This window comes from Akebia trifoliata, unplaced genomic scaffold, assembly GCF_017979445.1.
Source record: "Akebia trifoliata isolate Shusen 1 unplaced genomic scaffold, ASM1797944v1 Contig00446, whole genome shotgun sequence".
NCBI classification, from domain to species: domain Eukaryota; kingdom Viridiplantae; phylum Streptophyta; class Magnoliopsida; order Ranunculales; family Lardizabalaceae; genus Akebia; species Akebia trifoliata.
Window position 1 is genome coordinate 63,332 of NW_028237021.1, and position 23,455 is coordinate 86,786.

Below are 23,455 nucleotides of genomic sequence, written 5' to 3' on the forward strand. Positions count from 1 at the left end.
CTAGGCAAAAGTTAGAGCAAGCTCGCTAGATTGAAAACCTGAAAAGGCGATCTAGGCAAAAGTTAGAGCAAGCTCGAAAGATTGAAAACCTGAAAAGGCGATCTAAGCAAAAGTTAGAGCAATAAAAATAAAAAAAAAAACAGAAGAAAATCCCAAGCTGAGAGCAGTTCAAGCTGAAACACCAGAAATCCAAATAATCAAGTTCAATACTCAGCTTAAACCAAGCATAGATTCAGAAGCCACAAGTATCTCGTCTACGATCGATCTGAAAATTCTTACTTCCCCAAGTGAACCAATGGAGAGAATGGTGAATTCTATGATGAGTCTCAAAAGGAAATAATTTTGTACTCTTGAGCCTGACTCAAAACCTTCAATAAAAACTAATCAAAATTAAAGTTGAGTCTTTATTGCGCTTGTGGTAATCAATTATTTCAAACCTTCATACAAGGGGCATTTTCTCTCTTCTTTTCCCTCCTTATACCAGGGGCATTTTTTAATGATGTGTTCAATTATTTTCAATGCCATGTTTATTGTCAAACTAGGGACATTTTGTTTTTGGAGCAATGTTAATCCTAAAAATCTCAAACTTAAGGTTACCTTCTTGATAACAGTTCTTCAAAAAACTCTTGAGGTTCAAAAGAAATAAAAACTCAGGTTTTAAATTCATAAAACTTTTGGATAAATCCTTGAGGTTCAAACAAAAGCACGTCGGATCTCACATTTGACTGTGTCCAGAGATCAACTAATATGATATTCCCAGATCCAATCATTCTTGGATTCGATCATTTCTCTTCCAGATTCAGTATCTTCCAGATTTATTCAATTCACTCTGATCAGTCTTTTCCAAATTCATTCATTCTTTCCCAAAAGTCCTTCATTCCTTCGCCAATTATGCTCAGATACCGCCAAGGGTTATCTTGGATTTTGCTCAGTCTCGCCAAGGGTTATCTTGGATTTTGCTCAGTTGCCGCCAAGGGTTATCTTGGATTTTGCTCAGTCTCCGCCAAGGGTTATCTTGGATTTTGCTCAGTTGCCGCCAAGGGTTATCTGGATTTTGCTCAGTCTCCGCCAAGGGTTATCTTGGATTTTGCTCAGTTGCCGCCAAGGGTTATCTTGGATTTTGCTCAGTCTCCGCCAAGGGTTATCTTGGATTTTGCTCAGATGCCGCCAAGGGTTATCTTGGATTTTGCTCAGTTTCCGCCAAGGGTTATCTTGGATTTTACTCAGATGCCGCCAAGGGTTATCTTGGATTTTGCTCAGTTTCCGCCAAGGTTATCTTGGATTTTGCTCAGATGCCGCCAAGGGTTATCTTGGATTTTGCTCAGTTGCCGCCGAGGGTTAACTTGGATTTTGCTCAGTCTCCCCCGCCAAGGGTTATCTTGGATTTTGCTCAGTCTCCGCCAAGGGTTATCTTGGATTTTGCTCAGTTTCCGCCAAGGGTTATCTTGGATTTTGCTTAGTCTCCGCCAAGGGTTATCTTGGATTTTGCTCAGTCTCCGCCAGGGTTATCTTGGATTTTGCTCAGTCTCCGCCAAGGGTTATCTTGGATTTGCTCAGTTGCCGCCAAGGGTTATCTTGGATTTTGCTCAGATGCCGCCAAGGGTTATCTTGGATTTTGCTCAGTCTCCGCCAAGGTTATCTTGGATTTTGCTCAGTCCCGCCGCCAAGGGTTATCTTGGATTTTGCTCAGATGCCGCCAAGGGTTATCTTGGATTTTGCTCAGATGCCGCCAAGGGTTATCTTGGATTTTGCTCAGTCTCCGCAAGGGTTATCTTGGATTTTGCTCAGTTTCCGCCAAGGTGTACTTGGATTTTGCTCAGTTTTCCCAAGGGTTATCTTGGATTTTGCTCAGATTATGCTCAGCCATTTGCCACCGAGGGCTTTCTCGGATTATGCTTAGTCAGATATCGCCGAGGGTTTTCTCAGATTATACTTAGATAGTTCATTCTCTTTCACCCCGAGTAGGTAGAGTAGAACCCCAGAAAAAAAGTTCATTACTCTTTCACCCCGAGTAGGTAGAGTAGAACTCCCGAAAAAGATTCATTACTCTTTCACCCCAGTAGGTAGAGTAGAACTCCCAGAAAAAATAGTTCATTACTTTTTCACCCTGAGTAGGTAGAGTAGAACTCCCGAAAATAGTTCATTACTCTTTCACCCCGAGTAGGTAGAGTAGAACTCCCGAAAATAGTTCATTACTCTTTCACCCCGAGTAGGTAGAGTAAAACTCCCAGAAAAAATAGTTCATTACTCTTTCACACCCGAGTAGGTAGAGTAGAACTCCCGAAAATAGTTCATTACTCTTTCACCCCGAGTAGGTAGAGTAAAACTCCCAGAAAAAATAGTTCATTACTCTTTCACCCCGAGTAGGTAGAGTAGAACTCCCGAAAAAGAATTCATTACTCTTTCACCCCGAGTAGGTAGAGTAGGATCCTAGAAAAAATAGTTCATTACTCTTTCACCCCGAGTAGGTAGAGTAAAACTTTCCAAAAAAAAATGGTTTATTACTCTTTCACCCATGATAGGTAAAGTAAGACATTCAATTTTTTTATGCTCAATTATGCTCAGTTATGCTTAGTTTATGCTCAGATTTTACTCAGTTTCACACAGTGCACACACTTGCACACTTGTTCTTTTAGTCAGGGAGAATTCTTTAAAATTCAAGGATCTGACGCCATCAGTGAGAGCTCTCGCTCGAGGACCTGACAACCTTTTAATTCGGGGAGAGCTTTACCCTCAAGGATCCGAACACCTCGACGAATTGCTAAATCAGGCTGCAAAATGAACTGTCACTAGCTTTGGCATTCGGATATCGCACTATCTACCAAAATAGATTTGCTATCTAGTTTGCTTCAACCCTCTGCCAAAGAGGGGCATCTGTAGACACCCCATTTTTGCATCCGCCTGATTAATCAAGTCGTCGACCCAATCGCAAAGGTTCCCAATGATGGATGTCTATTCCAATGCTTTATTTTGTTACCAGATATGTTTCAGAAATCCGGATGAGGTATCTCGAACTGACAAAACTTAGAAACCACGCTACGCTAGGAAAATACGACCCCAGAAACATAGAAATCATCATCTTGCAAATAAAAAAGAAGCTTCACGATAAAAATCACTAAAATACCAAAAAATACCCCTAACATCAAAACAACTCTAGAGCCTGCATTACGCTTAGGAAAATCCACTCAAACACATAAAACAATAAATCGAAACCAAGTAAACCACTTCGCCAATTTTCACAAAATTTGACAAAATTACGAAAATACCCCTCATAAAGTTCACGATCATTTCATATAAAAACTTCATAAATGACAAAAACCAACATTCCCATTGAATTCCTTACGAAAAACTGATTCCAAAACATCCTGGAACATTGAAAAAACGACTTAAAACGTAAAAAATCCTCTCCGAGGGCAAAACGGTAATTTCACAATTTTCATAATTAAAAAATTCGAAATTAATAAATAAAACATTAAATAATTAAAGTGAAACATTAATGAAATTAATTTAAAAAGTTGAACCTAAAAAATCGATTAATTGGACTCTCAGGCAAAATTGTTGAGGGTTCGTGGGATATTTCTTTAAGGACCCCTCCATTTGGGGGTTCAAAGAATTAAAGATATAATAGAAGGGGGTTCTCCAAAAATTAAAAGTAAATCAAGCAAGACTGAATTCAAGGTATTAAAGTCAATCAAGTGAGACTGAAGTCAAAATTAAAGTCAATCAAGCAAGACTGAAGTCAAGGTACTAATCGAGTCAATCTCATAAGACTAAGGTCAAAACCCTAAATCAAAACCTAATCTAAACTAATCAAGTCAATCTCATAAGACTAAGGTCAAAACCCTAAATCCAAACCCTAATCTAAAACTAATCAAGTCAATCTCATAAGACTAAAGTCAAAACCCTAAAACCCTAAAGACTAAGTCAAAACCCTAATTGAAACCCTAAAAAGAAACCCTAATCAAACCCTAAATGCTTCTAAAAACTTTATAAATAGGAGCCTCCACACCCTATTTTCGTATCAAAGAAAAAACCCTAGGAAAAGTAGGTGAAGAAGCCTCCACAACCTCCCCAAAACCCTAATTTTGGAGTCCCAACTCCTTCCCTAACACCCCTACTCCGATTTTAGCCTAAAAAACACCTAGAAACCTTTCAAAAACACCCCAAAAATCCATCACAAATTCAAAGCATCCAGATCCAAGAAGGAGACACCTTATCTCGGAGATCAGAAATCAGATCCGGAGACAAAACGAAGCAAGGAGTACGGTACAAAGAACTGTTTTTCAGATCTGAGGGAATAGTACTTTTGCAGATCGAAGGTAAGGTTTTTTATTATTTTTTAATCTAGATTTTATCATTAGCGATGTAGTTATATTTGGAATAAGTAGAGACCGGCATTGGCCGGGCGGGGTTGGTGCCTAACACCTTCCAACCCCGTAACATGATCTTCGGATTCAGATTTCTATAGTAGATTAGTTCCTTTTTATCCATTTTAGAGTCAGTTTGGTTCCTAGACCACAATAACTAGGTGGCGACTCCCAAACCTCAAGGGTCAAAAGCGGATCTGCGCACCCCGCGGATCGAGGGCGCTTTGGGGTAATACAAATAGCAGTAGCATAACAACTGAGAACAGGTCATTAATCAGTAGGGGAAGACTGACTAGCTGAGAGAGAAGTCTGAGGAACAGTAGCTGGGGGATCAGCTTCAGTAGTAGTACTTAAGGGGTTAGCAACTCCACTGATCTTCGCCGGGAATAAATGGCTAGTTGGAAGGAAGAGTAGGGGGTGGATCGCTGGACTGGGCTGAAGAATCCACGGTTGGAGTAGGATTCAATTCTAAGGTAGCACCAGCCTCCAGAAGATCACCAGGAGTCTGATCAATGATAGCAATGGGGTTTCATTCCTCATCCAATTGGAAGGGGGGAATACGCCCAAGGCGTCCGATCCAGGAGACACCAAATGAGCATCGTCCATGTCCTCTTCATCATCCCCTTCCTCCTTATCTTCTTCACACTGAAGTCGAGTAACCTCAAAGCTTTCGTGGTAGGCTTTTGTAGAAGCCTCATCTACCAGCCAAGAGTATTGGGCCTACAGTTGCCCTAGAAGCTTCCTGTTTCAACCTCGTCATCTTTAGCTTGAGAAGCCCTGACTGAATTAACACTTGTTCTTAGAGAACGCAGTTCGAGCCATGGTTTTAAACTCATCCGAGACCGAGACGTATCGCCCGAGTTAACTCGGTATCAGAGCTGAATTAGACCAACTCACAAAGTGATTTTTTTGACCGAGTTTTATGTCTCACGTTATATTTTTTGAGTTATCTCACGAGACGTCTCAAACATATCGGAAAACTCGTCCGAGACGACTCGATATCGGAACTGAACGAGACGAGACGCAATATCAAGTTTAAAAACCATGGTTTGAGCTCCTATTGTTGCACTTTCTCTTGGAGTTCCACTAGCTCTACTTTTCTCCGTTGCACTCTCTCTTTGTAGTTGATCAGCTCCAGTTGAAGAACACCCTGAAGATCTGTCAACTTCCTATTAGAGGCCTCCAAAGCTAGGTTGACCTTGGAGAATTGGGCCAAATTAGCTTACATCTCCTATCTAGCCTCTCGAGAAAATTGGCTAGAAGAAGCCAACTCAGCTTGGAGCACAGTTATTTTCTCTCCCTGTTCTCTGTACAAGCTGCCTGGTTCTCAACCTCACGCCACTTCAGGAAGGTTAGAGTCCCATAAACGTAAGCCTACTAAATAAGGGAAAAATGTAAGCACACAGAAATTATGAAGTAGATAGCAGAATAGAAAGGGCAAAAGTTACCTGGTGAAGGCTGTAGACAAAGCGACCAAAGCCCAGGTCAGTATTAGCCCGATCAACAACGTCCCAGTCCATGGGAGAGATAGATTGGGAGAACAGGGAAGTAGCGGTTACTGGGTCCTTCACCCCGCAACCTTTATTGTAGACGTGGCAGCGGGACTTGAAAAATGTTGCTCTCATTCCCATCCTGAAGGAAGGCCCCGCGATCCATCCAAGTAATAGCGGCTGCCTCCAGAGGAGTCTTGCGAAGTGAAGGGCCCTCGTGCTCAAACTCCTTTGGAGAAAAGAGACTTCTCAGGCTTTTCTTGACCAGCCGGCGCCTCTTGCACAACTGAAGGTTAGGAGCAGGGTTGTCCTCCCTAGAAGTGGCAAAACTCTGCCCTACCTGCATATGAGTCTCCGCAAAAAGCTCCCCAAAAACAACTGCAGCACTAGTAGTAGCATCAGTAACAACCGCAATAGAAACAAAAACAGAAATAGAAGCAAGGGCAGCAAGCTCCCCAAGCACCATAGCCAGCATCCTCTCCAGAAAGGCTAAAACCACGAGAAGTCTGACTCATCTTCTTCTTCCTCCTCTTGGCTAGGACAGCGGGAGGAGCAGCCCTGATGGCAAGGGAACATGAGAGCGGAAACTTCGAGAGATTGATGTCCATCACATTGGAGGACTCTAGCATAATCCCAGAAGGGGGATAATTTGAACCAGAATGGATCAAACGTTTCATACCCTGCCCACCCGAAGAATAAGGAGTCGGATCACTGGGATCCCATCGTCATGGGGGAGGCCAAAGGGGAGTAGATGCCACTTGGAATGGATCAAGATCTTCCACGATCCACCTAGCTCGGCCAGAGGGAGCACGTCGCGCAAGTAACCATGAAAAGTCAACAAAGAGATCTTCCACCACCACCCTTTCTACAACCTTGGTTCGGAGGTCTACTGCCACAAGCCTCCTATCTTAGATGTTTTGCGTTGTTCCTTCTTAACCTCCACAGCCACCAGAACAGAAGAATTTGTGAAAGAAACAAAGAAGCAATTAAGAAAACAAGGCAAATCCTGAACAAGGCAAAAAAGTATAACACAACCAGCAGCCTCAAGATAGTATTACCCTGGAAGGTCCGAGAGACTAAATCCCTCATGAGAAATGTCAGGGGAAAATTCCCAGTCCCCAAAAATGTAAAAAGGGTCTCTATGCCACCCTTTATGAGAATTAAGGAGAGAGAGAATTAATGCCACCGATGCACTCTTGGAGGACAGTGAGTAATATCTCGACCGTTGGGGGATGGCCTTCAGGTTGTACCGGGAAAGGAAGTTGTTGGAGGTAATGCCCATATTCTCCGCAGCCTCCACCAGACGGTAGAAGTTCCCGGATATTTGGCCAGGGGCCCGATTTATCTTACTTAGTACCTCTCTAAGGAAGGCAAAGAAAGGGAAACTAAGGCCAGCCTTAATGTGGCCGGCGTAGACAAAGATTTCCCCTTAACGGCATTCGCCAGGGGCATCAGAGTCTCCGCCAACCCGAATATATACAGAGGCGGGAATATACAAACTTCGTCGAAGTTGGAACACAGTAACAACCATTGAAAAGTCAAGAGTGAAGGAGAAAATGAACAAGAGAGAAAACATTACCTCAATATGAAAGAGGTAACTGTAACAGCGAAGTAGAAAGAGAAATAGAAAGTCTTCACAGAAAAACGCAGAGACGAGTTTGTAGAGTTTTAGCATGATAACAAGCAAAGAATGCACTAAGTCCCTTATTTATAAGAAAAGGCGAAGGACCACATACACTTGAAGGGACAGCTTGAGCCTAGTTGAAGCATCGCGAGATTGGGGGTAGTACAAAAAGCATTGGAACACGTGGATAAGCACAAATGAAAAGCGATCCATCTAGGCCGTTAGAGAAGATTCGAAGTGACATCACATTGAATTCGTCAATTCGAAAACAACAAACGCAATTATGAAGGAGCGAGGTAGTCAATCAGAAAGTAAAATTACTTCTCGAGGAGACGAAGAGATCCTACGCCTCCTCGAAAAGGAGTAATTGCAAAGAGAAATAATTGCGTGTTAATCTAAGCCATACGCGTGTGCAAATCGGTTAAGTGGCACCAAGCATGGAATAGTGTGCGGGGCGTAACCCTATAAGCAGGGCAGGTCAAAGCAAGGATTTCCTTAGTCTGGCTGGCAGGCCAACATAGTGATAAGTCAGACCAGGCCTGCCAAGCAAAGCAGGCCAGGTCATAAAAATAACTGTAAAACTGTTGCGTGCACGTCAATCCCGGAGATCACGGAAGAAATCTCTACAGATAAGTACGATCGATCCAGAAGATCACGATTAGGTAAACAACTCCGCAGAATTAGTATAGATCCCATGATTACAGTCTATAACGAAGGAAATCCTATGGGCAGTTAAAGGGGATAAATAGTACAATAAGCACAATTGGAGGGGATCTTTTTTTTTTTTGGGTGGGTGGTGGGGGAAGGTTAGAGTCTAACCAGTGCTAAAAACTATTCATTTGCTTTTCTAACTGGAGCGTCGAAGTGATTTTGACAGGTACCACGTCGCAGCAAGAAGAGAGGTGCTAGGAACGACTTTACATCAATGCGATTGGATTCATCGTAACCATTCATCGGATTCCAACCACACAAGTATTAATGGTGATTTTGAAAGAAGAGAAATAAAAATAATTAATCTTAAAAAAATAGGGGAGTTATATAAATATTTGGATGTGTATTGTGAGAATTTTAATACGTATACACACAAATTTAAAAAAAAAAAATTGTGTTTTAAATCAATTTATAACCAAATGTTTAACCCGACACCAAACTAATAAATGAATATTCCCAATTGTACTTAAATTAATCAAGTAGAGATTTTTTTCATAGCCAATGATCAATTCATCAATGAAAATGACCCAAACACCACAATTTTTTAACTCATAACCGGCCAAGAACTCAAAATCGAAAAAATACGATCACATGTGAGAACCTACCCATTGACACCCTAGCAGATGGAAAAAAAATCAAGTTACATTCAAGGGATTAGAGTGAGGTAAAAACAATAGATTTGAAAAATCATTATGAAAACTTATGGACACATCTCAAATATCTTTAATACAAGGTAGCACATGTAATTAGTTCCAACAAGAACTCGGTTGTATTATAGGAGAAAGATATTTTGAAAAACATGAAATATAATTTTCATCTAGGCAGATATATGGATGGATCCATATCCAACTCAGGTCAATCAATGGACATCAACCCATATTTCAACTTTTTTTAAAATAAAAACTGCTAAATTTGAATTTGGATCACTCGGATTTCAGATAAAACCCAACCCATTTCATGCTCTACACATTTCAGTAGAAGATGCAGCGACCCCGGTACTCAATTAAGACATGAAAAATTGGGTAGAGCATTGCATGACGCCATGTAATCGCTTTGAACACCAACACTGGCAAATAGTCCAATAAAATAAAGAATTCTTCCCCGTCCAGATACAATACAAGCATAGTTCAGTTCAAAACCCTATCTAATATCATCCATCACCCTCAATATTTGAACACAATCCTGAAAGCCAAATCCATGATATACTGCAGAAAATTTGAGAAGCCCAATGCAGAAGAAAAGGGGGATAAAAGACCCCTCCATTAATCCAAACACAATCTATTCAAATGCGTCATCATCGTCATCGGAAGAGGCTGAGCAGCAGCGGCAGCAAGCTCTGCTTCATGTCTGTAGGACACAAAAACCGCATTAAGGGTAAGTAAAAAAAAATGACATTATTCTTTATAAACTCGGGGTAGAATTGATCAGCTACTTTACTGTATATGGCTTTAAGTTGGCTAAATTAATAAATAACTTGTTGCAAAAGACAGTTTAAAAATGCTTGACAAGGCAATTTAATTTACTGGCCAAATGGGTGGTGATAATTCTCAAATGAATATATGAAAAGTAAATCCATTGACATTTTATACAATCCTCCAAGACACTTTTAGAATCATGGACAAAGCCATTATTCTTTTTTTTTTTTGATAAGTACGGACGAAGCCATTATTGACTTCAGATTTTAAGAAACAGTAGACCATCTCCAAGGAACAAATCACTATAATGCAAATGAGCTACATATCAATGTTTCAACAAACTAATGCTCATATAAGATGATTGCAACCAATTTTCAAAACCTTCTGATTCAGAGGAAAAAAAAAGACTAATGATAAACTGATTGGCGATGATGTGGCATGTGCACAGAACCACAGATCTTCTTCCTTGTATATCCAGAAGAAAAATATCTGTGGTTCTGTTCACATGCCACATCAACCACATCATCACCACGTCAGTTTTAGCACGTAAGTTTATCGCGAATCAAAAAAAAAATGATCTGATTCCCAAATGCCACTCAACCTAATATAAGAAATTGGCAACAAAACCATGACCAACCCATTTTATGCCCGATAGAGTAAGGACTTGGGATACCATGAACCCAGCCAAAAAAGCTTATTTACTAATCTTGAACATGTTGCATGGTCAAAAATTGGTGGGCATCACCACAAGAATGCATGTGTAACCATAGAACAAATGCTCAAAAGGACGAACAGCAGCAATACGATTCCCTATAAGATTACATTATGCATCAAAAGATGTTCTTTTTCTCCAACCGTTTAAACTGAAAACTACTGACCAGAGATGCTCTTGAACATCCGAGTTGCCAACTAGGGCTTCCTTTCTTAATCTAGGTGTGACTTACTACCAACTAGATTTCATCACTGAAGATACTGCCAAAGCCTTCTAAACCTTTAGGTGGGTCCAGTTTGTTTATGGCATAAATCCAAATACAAGAAAGAAAAGTGATAATAAAGTGCATACTGTTGCTGTGCCGCCAAGTCAATCTGCACTTCTGGAGGAGCAAGAGCAGGAGACTCAACGAAATGGAGATTAGGGTCCCTACACCATCAAAGCAAATTGAAATTAAACATTTTCCATCAATAAATGTAAAAGAGAACAATAAACTTGAACTGTTACATTACCCAGCAAGCTTTCTGGCGAGATACAAGAATGGCTTCTCAAAGTTGTAGTTGCTTTTTGCAGATATCTCATAATACTGAAGATTCTTTTTCCTGTGGAATGTGACCTGCTTTGCTTTCACCTGCCTGTTCTTGACATCAACCTTGTTCCCACAAAGAACAATGGGGATATTCTCACAAACCCTATGAATGACACCCATAAGTCAGTAACATTTGTCCAATCATTCTTTAATCATAGTATAAGAAAGCTAGCAAAAAAAGAAACAATAAGAGATTATGGGACACACCTGCAAAGATCCCGATGCCATGTAGGGACATTTTTGTATGTCAAACGAGCAGTGACATCGAACATAATGATAGCACACTGCCCATGGATACTACATAGCATTCACAAAAAATTTGTTACAAAAAATTTGATTTTTTTTTTTTTTTTTTGGAAAGGTACAAAATGACGAATGTTAATCATGAAGAAAATGGGATTAAAACTTGAACAGGTGGCAAGACAAATCAGAATTCCCAGTATGATGGCTGTGTCAAAAACAAACTGTTGAAAATACACGTCAAACAGATGTACACACAATCTAGTAATGTAGTCCATCGGAGGAGAGTAACCACAGGTTTAGAAATTTGAGGTTTTCTACAGTAAGGCAGGCTTCTCTGCAAAGCGACATAAGATTTTCTGAGAGATTTGCTGTCCAAATACAGTATCCAACACAAATACACAATATAGTTACAGGACATCCATTGACACGGGCTGTGCAGAAATCAAAGACCCAGTCTACTAGCAATCCATAGTCCCAAATTTTTCCCTGCGAAGTCCATTAGCGAGCCCAATACAGTCCTAAAAGCAGGGATTTTGGGTCAACAATCAGATTAGCAGGCCACGTATACGACTCTAATAAAGTTGGTTTGTTAGGTTGATTGGGCAACTCATATGTGGGTCTCATAATAGAGGAATATTTGAGACAATATTAGTTGTGGTTTCTATTTTAATTGAGTGTCCAGTTAAGGGTTCTAATGGTGGTAGGCTTCTATTTAGGCCTTCTACTCTAGCCACTATTGTCCTTGGAATAAGGGCTTCTATTTCTTTTCTTTTTTCGGTTAGTTGTCAGAGACTAACATGGTGCATCCCAAGCCCCTCTATAAATGTGTAAGCTCTTTCTTTAAGGCATTGATTTGTATGAAGATTTCCCTTTGCACTTGCAAGTTCCCTCAAGAGATGAGACTCATCTCTCTGTGTGGTGAGACTCCATGCAAGTAAGCAAGTTAAGTGGCAAGATTCTTTAATTTATTTAGTCCTATCCCTTTTATGTTCTCTAATAAACCCAGCCACTAAAACCCTAAAAACTCAAATTTGGAGAGCCCTCAGCCCATGAAAACAGTCCCATAACACTTATCATACAGCCTCAGGGAGTTAGAAAACATTCTTCAACCTGAAACCCCTCAAAACCTTGACTTCAGAACTTGAAATCTTTTAAGCATAATGCAATGAAAGAAACCTCAGAGAACAACAGACTCCAATCACAGCAAAGATTGTTTTCACAGGTGACAAGCAAAGTGGCAGGACAAAGAGTCCACCTTTGGGGCTACCTGAAATCCCTCTTTTTCAGAATTCAAGCTCCCTATTTCACGAAACCAACTAGCAGAAAGAAAGGTTTCTTTCAGCAGTTTCTACTTAAAGATTTAAAAGTTTTCAGGGGCTTACATTCATGCAGGGGAACTGTTATGTTTTACTTGGTTCTAGTGTAACAGGAAGAAGGTAGACTTGACCAGTAGTGATCCCACGACCAAGGTTCGAATCCCATTGAACCCACCTTCGCCTATGCTGACCACTAACCCCTTTCTTTCCTAGAAAAAGAAGGGAAGGGGGGGAAGTGCTGTATATCTAGTGCTGTGAGTGTGGGGATCCTTATAATGGTCAATTAAGATGACCATTTTATTAATCATCTGGATTTTTTTATGGGTATATTGACAATTCTAGCGATGGGGAAATCAAAGATCATGTGTCTTTTCCATTGAGTCATTAGATTTTACACTTTCTTTAGTTTTATGTTTAGGAGGGTCCATTTTACTGATTAGGATTAGTATTTAAGCTTATTTTTATGCTTTATTAGTCCATGATCTTAGTATAGATGTTTAGGAATATGTGGTAGTTTTATTATATATTTTTATTAAATTTATGTGGGTTGAAAATTTAAGGGAGATAAAATTACAAAAATTAGGGTATTTTTTATAATTTTTATCTTTAAGTTAAGTGTAGTTTAGGTATTTTGCTCTTTAGAATTTTGTTTAGTATTTAAAGATATCCTTACTTATTTTAGATGAGCTTCGATTAAATAAAAAAAATATAAAAGTTTCCATTTTTCTTGTTTGAATATTGGTGCATTCAACTTGGTAATGCCATGAAAATCATTGTGGTAATTCTAAGGTAAATATTTTTTTTTATAGGCAAAGGTCATTTCATTAAGCAGTTGAGAACCGGCAAAGGAAAAAATTCAGCGACACACAAAAGAAAGAAAGGAAATACAAGAAAATATCAAGGGGGATCAAGACAACAAATATGTCGCACCTAACCAGAAAATCTACAAAAGAGACCCCTTTAACTCCTTAAAAACCTTACACCAAAAGAATAAAAGCCCCATCACCGATAAGATAATGTTCTCCCCAGCGTTGGATACGCCTTCGAAAACCCATCTATTCCTTTCCTTCCATAGCCCCCCAATAAATGGCAAAAGGAATTACGATCCAAAGAAGTCTCTTAGAGATCCTAAACGAGTGGCCCCAAGAAGCCCAACACTTGAAGACGTCTTTGACCGACCTTGGGAAGCACCCCTCCACCCCAAAAAGGGCCAAATAGTGGCTCCAAACCCATTTTGCAAAAGGGAATTCAAGCAAGATATGGTTCGCGTACTCATTACTCCAAAAACACAAACTACAAATACTGGCAAAACCCTTCCTCAAGGACAACCTAAACAACTCAAGAAATAGTAAGGCTAAAGGAGTATCCCCACACCACTTATCTTCCCAAAACTTGATTCAAAACCCATCCCCCAACTTTAAGCCAATTCCATTATGAAAAACCGGCAAATGTGCAATGATCCCCTTCCAAAGGCCACACCCGTGTGGAGCACATGAGCCTGGCTTTCCCAACCACCTTCAAACACACCAAACGTAGCTGCAATGACCCTCCACTTCTCCAAAACACCAAAGCCACTTGCACAAGAGGGCGATGTTCATCAAACCCACGTTTTTTAACCCCAAACCCCCAAGAAATTTCAGCACACAAATCTTGTCCCAACTCATGAGGTGAAACTTACTCTTCCCATCTTTTTCATGCTACAAAAAGTTTCTACAAAGCTTGTTTATCCTCAATTATGAGAAGCTCAAGGGATCCAAGGTGACTGGGAGGATGGGGAAGTTCAAGGACTTTGTGATGAGGTATGAATTGTTAGATATTCCTCTTTGTGGTAAGCGCTTTACTTGGTCGAATAATCAAGATAGCGCTTTACTTAGTCAAATAATCTATCATAATTTTTTTGATGGGGACATCAAACTTGAAGAATAGATTTTATTTTTATTTTTATTTTCTATTTCAGGACTTTATTTTATGATTTTCAGGCTTATTTTCATGTTTTATCGGCCCATGGTTTTAGTATAATAATTAGGGTTAAATTTGGTAACTTTAGGATATCTTTTATTTAAGTTTATTAGGATTGAAAATTTAAGAAAGAGAAAGTTACGAAAATTAGGTTATTAATTTGGTATTTTAATTTTATTAGGACTCTTGGTTGATTTTCTTTATTTATAATTTGTATTACAATTTATTTATAGATGATAAATAGAATAAAAAAAAAATTGTTTTTTATCCTTTGGATGTTGGTGCATTCAACATGGTCAATACCATGGAAATCATTGGTGTGGTTCCAAGGTAAATATATTGTTTTTCTTTTTTTCTTTAATCTTTTTCTTATCTTCTATCTTCTTCTTCAATCCATCTTTTCTACAAATTTTATTTGGTTATTTGTGAGAGATCAAAAACCCTTAATCCTTTCAAGAATCCAATCTATAAACTATGTTTTCTTGATTTTTCAAGAAATCTCGAATTCTTGAATTCTTTAACTTTGATCCGAGAATCTTGATTTTTTGAAAATCCTTTTCTTAAACCCTTAATCCTTCCTCTATTCTCTTAACCTTTAATCCTTATCTTATAACCCTTATCCAACCCCAACCAAAATATCGTAATTTACAAAACTTTACATTTTACATCGCAATAGCCAATTGAGATTTTTGAAACCCTTTTCCTATTGTCGCCTAAATCCTTAACCCAATTCAAAATCACAAATCAGATCCCCTAACCACCATTTTTTTCTTCTTTCCCCACCGTCCTACATCATAAAAAGATTTTATAGAAAGAAAAAGAAAAAGGAAAGAGCAGAGGCCAAGGTGACCCCTATAAAAGAGAAGGCAAACAAAGAAAGGAAAGCAAAAAAAGAAAAAACTATAGAAACAACAAAGCCAAACAGACCACAGCAAACACCACTACCACACTATCATAAGTTATTTTTAATCTTCTTTTTTTCACTTTCTTTTATTTTCTGTTTTGAACCCATCAAGAACCCGTCGAGAATCCTGTATCCCCATCAAATCTTTCCAAAATCAAAAACACCAATACCATTAATCTCTTCCCCAAATCTACCCTATACTCTATTGCTTAACCCTATTCCATACCCTTAAACATAATTACAACACCTTATTGGAAAATATCTAAATTGCAAACTTCGTATTTTACATACTCAGTTGACATTTGTTGAAACATTCCACATCGATTTCACAATCTTTTGGATCTGAAACCTTTTCTTGCAACCTCTGTCCCTCAATCCTTACCTCTTTTACCCTATAAACTTAAGTCCCTAACTATAATGCAAAATGTCTTAATTAAATCCCACAATACAAACCCTTTTAGATTTAGCCCTAAACTTTTATGATAACCCTATTGCAGCCCAAATCCTTAAATCAATCTCAAACCTGATTCACCTACCCCTTATTTCATCTTCTTCCCTTCCGTCCTGCATGATCTCTTTCTTTCACCTACCAACATAACACACAAACCGAGAAGAAACTTAAATCTCATTAGCTGCATCCTAAGAAGTCTCTAGCGACTAGCATATTCAATGCATGTGTCTAATGGCACACAGCCCACAAACCAATCCTATATAAGCAAACCATCATCATCATCAAAGCCTTATCCCAGAAGGTATAAGCAAACCCAAAAGTGAAATTTGGTGGGAATGATCCAAAATCGTAGCAATGTGTGAGCTAAAAGAGTTATGTTATAAAAAATATAAAAAAATAAAAACCGTTATGGTACAAAAACCCAAGATATGCTTCTTTAAGAGTTATGGTCTTTTGGGATTCAGAATCCTAGAAAAACTAGGTAGCGAAAAATAAAGATAGAAAATGACCATTATAAATATAAAATTCCATCCGCATTTCTCTAAATATCACCTTTAGTCTTTTTCTGCATTCAACAATGTTACAAGTTGTAGAATACAACTTGAAAATAAATTGCTCTCCATTCGACACATGATGATTTTTCAACATTTTTTTTTGATAGTCATGAATCTTCCTCGAAATTTTAAAGACAAATAAAAAAAAAACCATTGATTCTACAAAGAAATTAATAACAATGATAAACCCATGGCCCCAAACACAACCGGTCCAGCAAAAATAAGCTTAAAAAGCTAAGATTCACAACGAGCATCCCTAGCAAAAAAATATATATGTTGCAATGTCAGGAAAACAGAAGTCCCAAGGTTATTTGTATGTCAATCACAGGCAAGCAGGCAGAATCACATATATACAAACAAAATGTTCGAAAAATTATGGACTTGCAATCAATGCTTCCATGAGTGTTCCCCCTAATTAAACATGAATCATTCTATTAGCGTTACATATTTGATAATCAAATCTAAGTAGCAGATCCAAGAAAAATAGATAACAAAGTAACCAACAAGTGCTAGAGCATACTAAAAATAGATCAAGCAGAACTTCCATAGATAATGAATTATTTAGAAATATCAACCAAAAATCCTTCAAATATTGACGTCAGAAAACACAATAGAAACGCTATTAACAAGAGTTTAAGGTGAAAAATTACTAATATCCATCTCTGAGTCCACCAAACTTCTCCTGGCCAGCAGTGTCCCAACAATAGAACCTAATCTTCCCACAGTTAGTGAAAAAGTCCAATGGATGAACTTCGACACCGATCGTAGCTGCAAATATCACAGATTTCTTCAACAACAAAATCGCATTTCAAAATCGATCAAAAAGACAAAAACCGAAAGAATCGAGATTCCAATGGCTCAAGTGCTACGCTCGTATTTCTTCTCGAACTCTCCTGTAAGATGTCGTTTAACAAAAGTAGTCTTCCCTGCAATCGGATAACAGATCTCTTCATATTTCCACAAATAATCGAGCTGGAACTCTATAATCTACTATAAATCCAGGAAAACTAGTGGGTTTTTCCAAAAATTGAGGGGAAAAAAATCGATAATCGAGTACCTGTACCACCATCACCAACAATCACAAGCTTAAAACTAGGGTAATCGACAGTTTGTTGGTTCGGAAGCGCCTGTAGATGAACCCAAAAAACAAAACTTTAGAAGGATCAGAACACTAACCCCAATCTAATCTAAGCCAGAATTAAGAGAGTTGAGAAATACCATATTTGCAGATGAGGGAGAAGTGCAGAGTTTTAGAATGTAGGATTCGATTGTATGAGATGGAGAAAAGAGACCGAACTCAACCAAGGGTTTCGATATAAATATGAAATGGTCTGGCCATGGCTTTCTTTTGACGCGATTCTCTCAACCGTATGATTGGATCTCGCTACGAAATCAACTCGGGAGTCATGAAGATTTTTGTGCTTTGAAATTAGGGTTTTAGTCTGTGCGGGTTATCGGGTAGACCCAGATTCAATTCAACTAGCTGAGATCTCGGCCTATGCTCAAGTCAAATCTAGCATTGAGCCTGAACTCAATGATTCAAATTTATTTCGAGTTTGGGTTACTAAGGGCCTGTGTGGATACACCTCTCCATGCAAGAGCAAAAGCTCAATCACTCCCCGCAAGAGCAAAAACCTCTCCGCGGAAGAGCAGGTCTTTGAAGCTTCTCCACAAAGAGCAAAAAAATCTCTCCCCGCAAGAGCAAAAACCTCTCCACGTCAAAGCAAAAATCTATCCAAACGTTTGCTAGCTCCCCGCAAGAGCAGAAGTCGTCAAGAAGCTCTATCCAAACGCAGTGTAAACTATTATCGAACTTGGACTAGATAGTTTTGCAGAGGATTGAATTTATTGTATAAAATATTTGACACACACAAACAACTATATGATTCAATAAGAAAAAAACTTTAAAATGATTTTCTTTTTCTAATACAAAAATATGTAAAAAAATAAAATTTAAAAATATATAATTAATAGAATATTATAAATACATAAAATGTATATTGAATGACCATATAATTATCATCTCCATAACCTCTATCTTTTTATGTGTCCTACTAATTTGTGTTAACTTTCAATTTTTCATCTCCTTCTCATTATTAGTATAAGTCTATAAATATAGGTATTGATTACATGAATTATATGCGAATTCTTGAAGAACAAATTTGACTCATACTTAGGTATCTTACAATTTCTTTTAGTTTTATATTATCTTTTTTTATTAAAATCATAACATGTTATCAACATGAGTCTCTACTTACTGATCGTTGGGAAGACTACTTCTTTTATTATTTATTAACCAAGCTAATCCTAGTTAATCTTAACCGTGTAGGAAATTCACTAATCTTGGGATGTCTTTAAGCATTGTCTTTCAGAAACTATTAAGTAAAGGGATCATTGCACCTCTCCACCCTCGACCTTTACCAAACTTACTCCCCGATTCTCACAATCCCAAGTCATTTTGCGAGTTTCACCAAAATCCTGGTCACTTTACTGATCATTGTGTCGCCCTTCATCACCTCGTTCAAGACCTCATCGATGCTAAAAAATTTGTTATCCCTTCCCCTTGTAGACACTCTATTTTTTCACTCGCCTAATTAATCAACTCGTAAACCCGATTGCAATGGTTCCCAATGATGGATGATTATTCTATTGCTAGATAAGTTTCAGAAATTTGGATGAGGTATCTCAAACTAACAAAATTGTAGAAACCACGCTATGCTAGAAAAATATAACCCCAAAAATATAGAAATCATCATTTTTCAGACAAAAAGAAGCTTCACAATAAAAATCACTAAAAAATAATCAAATTATCAAAATACCCCTAACCTCAAAACATCGCTAGAGCCTACATTAAGCTTAAGAAAATCATTTTAAACACATAAAACAACAAATCGAAACAAAATAAATTATTTCACCAATTTTCACAAAATTTGATAAAATTACGAAAATACCCCTCATAAAGTTCACAACCATTTCGCACAAAAAATTTCATAAATGACAAAAATCAATATTCCCATTGAATTTCTTATAAAAAATCGATTCCTAAACATCCTGGTACATTAAAAATGACTTAAAACGTAAAAAATCTTTTTCGATGACAAAATGGTAATTTTACAATTTTAATAATTAAAAATTACGAAATTAAAAATTAAAATATTAATTAATGTAAAGTGAAATCCTAATTAAAATCCAAGTCAATCAAGTAAGACTTAAGTCAAAATTTGAAAGTCAAGTCAATCAAGTAAGACTTAAGTCAAAATCCTAAAATCAAGTCAATCAAGTGAGATTTAACTCAAAGCCCTAAATTTAGTCAATCAAATAAGATTTAAGTCAAAATCCTAAATTCTAGTCAATCAAGTGAGACTTAAGTCAAAACCCTAATCAATCTAATAAAACTAAAGTCAAAACCCTAATAGAATTCTAATTAAACTCTAAAACTATCTAAAAGAATTCTAATTAAACTCTAAAATTATTTAAAAGAAACCTAATTAAATTCTAAAATTATCTAATAGAATTCTAATTAAACTATAAAACTATATAATTTAATTCTAATTAAATACTAACTCTATTTAAAAATAATTTTAATTAAACACTAACTCTATCTAAAATAATTCTAATTAAACACTAACTCTATCTAAAAAGCACTTAAAAAAATCTATAAATAAGGGTCTCTACAACCTATTTTCGTATCGAAAAATAAATCCTGAGAAAAGGTAGGTCAAAAAGCTTCCCTAACCTCCCATAAATCCTAATTTTGAAGTCATAACTCCTTACCTAACATCCATACCCCAACTTTAGCTCAAAAAATACCTAGAAACCCTTCAAAAACACCTAGAAATTCATAAACAAATCAGAAAAATTCAAATCTAAAAAAGAGGTACTTCGCCTTGTAGGTCTGAAACGATCCAGTGATAGAAAGAAGTGAGGAGTGTTGTACAATGAGCTATTCTATCAAATCTGAGGGAAAAAAACCGTTGCATTCGTAAAAGTAAATATTTTTATTTTTTTGTTATTATTTAGGTCTTTTTAGTAATGTAGTTTTATTTGGGAATTAGTAGAGACCGGCGTTTGCCAAACAGGATGGGTGCCTAATACCTTCCAACCCCGTAACGTGATCCCTAGACTCAGTATTTTTTTTAAGTAGATTGATCGTTTTTATCTGTTTCGAGTCGATGTTCGATTCCTAGACCGTAATGACTAGGTGGCGACTCACAAACCTCAAAAGTCAAAAGAGATCCGTGCACCCCACGGATCGAGGACGCTTTCAGTGGCGACTCCACTGGGGACCATTGAGGATCAAACTTAAAAAGTCCCAAGTATGGGAACATTGCCAATGACCTAGGTTTTTTTGTTATTTAATATTTAGTTAGTTTCTTTTTATTGTTTGTTTATCGTTTTTTTATTTATTGTTCTTGTTAGTCCAATCATTAATTATTCGATTTTACTTGGAGTACCTTGATCCAACATATTATTTTCTATGGTTTAATCAAGGGCCATTCGGTATGACCCTAAATAATGCGAGATTTCAAAGGGATGGTTTTATTGAAGATAGGTTGATGACAGTTGGACAATGAAATTTTTTTATCTTTATTTTCTTTTCATTGATTTTTTTTTAAGAAACGTGTGTAGATTTTTTTTTAAAGGATATTTTTTAGGTGTATGCGATTGATCCTTGGACAATATTTTTTTTTAGTTTAAAATTTTTTTTTTTAGTAAATGTTTAATCTATTGGTTTTTTTTTTTTCAAAAAAAAAATTATTATTATTTTTTATTCTAGGCGCCCATTGACAACAAAAAGAAAAACTAAAAAAAAAATGATTTTTTGAGGTTCTGTTAGCAGCAACCCCTCGTTTTAATGTTTTTTGTAGGGTGGTGTATCCCTAGTACAAATCGCTTTTAACTTCTAAACCCAATGTTTTTTAATAGGGTGTTGTTAGTAAAACAATTCTTTTATTTTTTGAACCCTTTTAATCATTTTAAAAAAGAAAAAATATGTTTTCTTCCCCAACTCCATCGTCTTCAACAGAGAACGATTGGTGGGTTCTCTCAGACCGATCGGTTTCATTCTCACATGCTGATCAGTTTAAAAAATAAAAAAAAACTGTCGATTTCTACTAACGAAGAGATACAGAACGCTAAATCGATAACCCCTTGAAGTCTATTTGATTTAGAATGAGTTAGTGAAAATCACCCTTTTCATTCAACTGTCAAAGAAAATTTAAGGGTGCACCGGTTCAAATCGATAGAAATCTTTCAATTCGAAGTGAAATGATGGATTTTGCTTGAGGAGCCAACGATCTTCGTTGAAAACGTATTTCATGGTTGTTTTTTTTAATCTCTGATTTGTCTCTTCGAATAAAGGCGTATTTTGGACTGCATTTGAAACCTTAAATCGCAAAGGAAAAAGGTAGGATACTGTGTTTTAGAGACATAAACCTTGAGATCGTTTCACATTGTTCGAATTGAATTTGATCTTGATCGATTTTTCTTTAAAAAGAATTTCTTGATGGAAATTTTCGCGCATTTTATCTTTTTCATCCAGATTGTTAGAAAACCCAAAAGTTTCGAGAAAAATCAATCCTAATTTCTTTTGATTTGAAGATGGGGAGAGCAATCTCAAACTAAAGATCAGAATGTTGTTTCATCGATTTTACTAAAACCGGCCACTGATGTGAAAATTTTGGGGTTCATCGATTTAAAGGTTTTTTTTTTCTCTCTTAGTAAGTAGACTGATCAGGATCGATAGAATTATTAAGTGCTAATAAAAAAAAATTGGTTCAATCTGATAAAATCTGAATTTTAGGAAAAATCTTAGATCCGATGGTGGATTGACTTTCTTTTTAATAATAGGTATTTGAGGCCTTGAATTTTAACTCTTGTTTTCTATTTATTTGTTTATATTTTTTTTTTATAGTTTTTTTCCTTTTCTCTTCCTTCTTGTGAGTATGGTTGGCAACAACATGTAAAAAAAAATGTTCATTTTGAGGGTCTCATACTTCTATTAGAAAAAATAAAAAGTGAGTTTTTAGGAAAATCAATTTGTTTTTTTTAGAAAAAATAACAAACAAAAAAAAAATCACTATTTGCCTCCACAACCATCATTTTATTTTCAATGTAATATTCTTTGAAATCCCGAATTGTTATGGGCCACCCAAAATAATTCTCGATTGGGCCATAGAGAAAGAGCCAATTTTTTCACTTATTGATTGGCCTATGATTGATTATCTTTGTGTCATGATTTTTGCTTATTTGATGTATCACGATCCTGATTAATTTTGATATGCATGTCTTGATGTAATATTTTTGATTAATATTCATGTGATATCCTTACTTATATGATCTGATCAGGCCTATGGGCCCATTTGTTTGAAAAGGCCTCGGGCACACCCCACCCTATTTTTCACACACCACATGCACGTTTACTATTTTGCACGCTTGCATGTCCCAATATAGCCAACGTGGCACTAGTGCGTGGCCTAGTCTCTTTGGAGATGTGACGTCATTCATGAAAATCATAACTCCAATCATGTACCTTAGGGTATATCAAACTGGGGCATCAGTACCGTATGATCAGGTGATTCTGAATGGTATATCGATGCACCTAAGCTGGAGCGACTGAGCCTTTGACCTATTGTAAGCCGCACAGTCACATGTCCCGTTTGCCAACGTAGTACTAATACATAGTCGGTCCCCTCGTGAGATGTCAAACCATTTATGAAAGCTACAACTCTTGACTCATACCCATAGGTATATCAAAGATGATCCAAGTACATTACTTGCACTCTTGGTCCAAACTAGTGTCTAAGCGAGATCCTGCTTCGATGTATTACAGTACTAGAAGGATAGACTACGTCTATTCTAGAAAGGAGGTGATTTAAGAGTGCCTTTGCTCAAGCATCGCGAGCCACCTCTGATCAAGGGATTAAACTGGCTGCTTTTGGCTTCAAAGAAGTGAGTTGAAGTTTTGGATTATCACTTATACGGTATATCAAACCAAATCATCACGTACTGTCTGATTGAATACGCTAGAGAGGTATATAGGTGTACTTGAGCAAGGATGGCAAGATATAAATGTATTGCACATAATAAACTTAAAGTTTAGAAACCTCCCCTATAGGTC

At 37.2% G+C, this 23,455-nt stretch overlaps 1 pseudogene across 1 annotated transcript; it reads right to left on the minus strand.

Moving 5' to 3' along the window:
- Positions 1 to 9,240: 9,240 nt before the first annotated feature.
- LOC147381467 (GTP-binding nuclear protein Ran-3-like) lies at positions 9,241 to 17,710 on the minus strand (annotated as a pseudogene). Its single transcript, XR_015174559.1, has 8 exons — positions 17,554 to 17,710; positions 17,393 to 17,462; positions 17,205 to 17,261; positions 16,986 to 17,103; positions 11,116 to 11,205; positions 10,832 to 11,011; positions 10,671 to 10,748; positions 9,241 to 9,539 (listed from the first exon to the last, which is right to left on the minus strand). The product of XR_015174559.1 is annotated as a GTP-binding nuclear protein Ran-3-like (transcript).
- Between the last annotated feature and the right edge of the window lie 5,745 nt (positions 17,711 to 23,455).